The sequence below is a fragment of the Megascapheus bottae genome, chromosome 12 (genome assembly GCF_031878675.1).
Source record: "Megascapheus bottae isolate mThoBot1 chromosome 12, mThoBot2.hap1, whole genome shotgun sequence".
NCBI lineage: Eukaryota > Metazoa > Chordata > Mammalia > Rodentia > Geomyidae > Megascapheus > Megascapheus bottae.
In genome coordinates, this window is record NC_143520.1 from 17242505 (window position 1) to 17245837 (window position 3333).

Here is a 3333-nt window from a genome sequence, read left to right on the forward strand (position 1 = left end):
ACATCCACCCTAATGTTCTCCACCACACACGAAGGAATCACTCAGAATTTAGAAGGATCTATTTTGGTGCTTAATTGCCAACAGAGTATTTCTGATATTATCTATCTAAAAACATCTTTTTGATGACTTCATTTGTTTGCAAGATCACTCTGTGGTATTACAATCAGTTCTTTGTTTAAATTTTTGTTCAGCTGGATATGATTATGCACGTGTGTAAACTCAGTATTCTAGGAGGCAGCAGAGGAGACTCGAGTTCTAGGCAGGTCTGGAATATATAGTGAGACCTTACAAATTAATCATCAAGCAAGCAAGCAAGCAATATTCTGCAGTCATTTTTTTTTAATCAAGGAGTCTTACTTACTTGGTTCTAGGAATTTCTGATATGATACCAGAATATTTTTCTCAAAAATAGGTATGGCTGGGCCTGGTGGCTCATTCCTGCAATCCTAGCTAATCAGGATGCTGAGATCTGAGGATCAAGGTTCAAAACTAGCCCAGGCACAAAAGGACTGGAGACTTTTATCTCCAATTAACCTCTAGAAAACTGGAAGTGGGGTTTAACTCAAGGGTACCATAGTAGCCTTGAGCTGGAGAGCTCAGGGACAGTGCTCAGGCTGAGTTCAAGCTCTATGATCCACACACACACACAGAGGAGCTATCATTGTCAGACAAGGAGAAGTGTTGTGTGACTGGATAGGTGTGGAGGTTTGGGTATGAACAGGATTCAAATTCATGTATTACCAGCCAACTGAGAAAGGATCACCCCAGTGCCCAGATCTCAGGAACCCCTGACTTGTTCATTCACTTTCCACTCATGCCCAATCTTGTCTGGAAGGACAGGATTTTTGCACTAAATATATTCTTGAAGATAAGAACGCACCTTTCAAGCAGTGTAGTTACATATCAACAAAAATGGGGGAAAAAGTCCCAGTGATGATCCAGAGCTAGAGAAAAAAAGATGAAGTATCCTTTTGTGCTGAACATACCCATAGGAATGCCCTAGCACCTCATGCTCAAATGAAGAAAAGTGGGTGAGACACTCTTTTGTGTGCTGCACTCATATGCTAAAACAGAGGTGAGTTCTCAGACTCCGGGAAATAAGCCAAGTGAAGCCAGCAGAATACTAGACATGCTGGTATCTGTCTACATAGCAGAAGAAGGGCCCCTGATTATGTGTGAGAAGCTAATTCATTTGCAGTCTTTATATATTGATCAGTTTAAACGACTTCAGCATCTGCTCGAAAAGAATAAGGGCCTGCCTGTACATAATCTCAAAGTGGGACAGAGCTCTAGGTAATAGTCTTCTGACTGGCCCAGAGGGACAGAAATGAGAAAACTGAAAAAGATTAAAATGTCAACACTATGGAGTGGAAGCCCTACTACACAGGTAGCTAAAGGAGTGCAGAATGCTGCACCTAAGGTGCCCCCCCCCCCACAGGCTCATGCCGCTTATTCTAGTCAGAGGTGTTTGGCCTTTGTGGATATTTGTTGCTCCAATCAGTTTCTTCCAAGGACCAGATACTGCCTTACCCATATTTGTCAGGACACAATTCAGGTTCTCTTCAAATGCTGCAAAGGATTTGAAGAGGTGCCTTGCAACAAGTCAGTTCCTGTAAGCCTCTCTAAGGATCCTTACTGCCCACTGCATTTCCACTTTTCTTTTCAGCCATAGAAGCCTCAGAAAGTATCGTCTGTGCCTCTGTCTGGACACCCATGGATCTGTTCTTGGGTACTGCTTAGCTTCATCCCACTGAGAGTTTACCACTGGAGTTTAGTGATGACCCAGATGTTGTGAGGGATGGTATTCAGTGTCCTTCATCACCTTTGATTTTTGAACTTTCACTCGCCCTTGAAGATCTTTCAATCAAAGAAATTGCTGAAATTCTGGTGGATATCTTGGGCTTAGTGCCAGTGGCTAGAGATAGGTACAGATCCCAGGGATGTAGAAATTCTGAGAAAAGTTTTGTACCACTGCCTCAAAGTGGACTGGCTACTGCAAGTGGTAAAACCAGAACCTAGACACTTGGCAGTTTGTTCTGGGATTCATTTGACCTTGTGGATTAAATTTCACATTCCTTTTTTTTCGTTGTTACATTCATCCTCCTTTCTTCAAAGAAGTATCTATTCACCTAACACTAAACAAGGACAATCCACAATCCAGGTCGCACTGTTTCTCTAATAGTTATAGAGTTCAGTAACTAAACATAAAACTAGATTTGGGGGAATGGAGTAATAGTATTTTATAAGTTGCAGGTTTTTTCATAAGAAAGAGTTATTAATGCCTGTCATTGGAGCTGAGTGACTATTTGGAATTATGCTTCAGAAAGAAGCATCTTTGTATTTGGGTTTCCTGTGGAGAGATGATTAGATGGGATTGTGTTTATGAATGGTGCCATTGAAATTTTGGTGGTCCTGGAGTGTGGTTATCTCTTACCTAAAGGCTTATACTTCAGAATTTATCTGTGCCATTAAAATTCCTTTCCCAAGTGTACACAGCCTTATGAGAAAAGTTCACAAAACTGGGCATAAACCATCTTCTAACTTATGTAAATTTCTGTGTGGCTATCCTATGTAAAATATAGAAGTTATTGCATATAGTTTCTATTAAATGTTAAAATTTTATGAACATGTTTAAAAAAGTTAATTACTGAGATATTTTGCCAAATACTGAGCTAATTATACTCTCAAAGTATCACACTTGAGATGTTTTCATTAATTTGTTTTTTATTATCCTTAATTCTTTTCCAAAATAGTTTCAACATATTATGCCACTTTGTGGCTGGATGCATTGTGATAGTTGTATAAAGCCCTAATCCCTGCTTTACTATGGAATAGAGAGGAAACTGACACTCAGCAAGTTGAAATGGTTAGACAATATAGAGGAAGTAACAGTGTTGGAATGTGTATGGCAGAGATGTAGATATGCAATACCTATTTCCTCCTTTCCTGGGTACACACACTCTATTTTCCAGCCTCCCTTACAGTAAAATGTTTCAGTGTAATTTGGTTCTATCCATCAGAATATGAGAATCATGTTCACATGTCAGCTGATCATCCCATTAAGGTCTCCTGTTCGAAATCCTCTAGGCTTTATCTTCTTCTGCCAAGTGGATATTAAGGCCATACTCTGAAAACTGAAGTCATCCACATTGATCCCTGAATAGCTGCAGGAAGTGGAGTACCCCACACACCCTCTGACTTTACCAACTGAGCTAGAATGAATGAGATCTATTTGAAACATATATATTGTAGTATTTTTATTTTTTTAAATATCTGGTCTAATACTACTAAAACTAATACAGTGTCCTGATGACATAGAGCTCACCAGAAAAA

At 39.6% G+C, this 3333-nt stretch overlaps 1 pseudogene; it reads left to right on the plus strand.

Moving 5' to 3' along the window:
- The first annotated feature begins 713 nt into the window (after positions 1 to 713).
- LOC150056282 (KAT8 regulatory NSL complex subunit 2 pseudogene) lies at positions 714 to 2019 on the plus strand (annotated as a pseudogene).
- The last annotated feature ends 1314 nt before the right edge of the window (positions 2020 to 3333 follow it).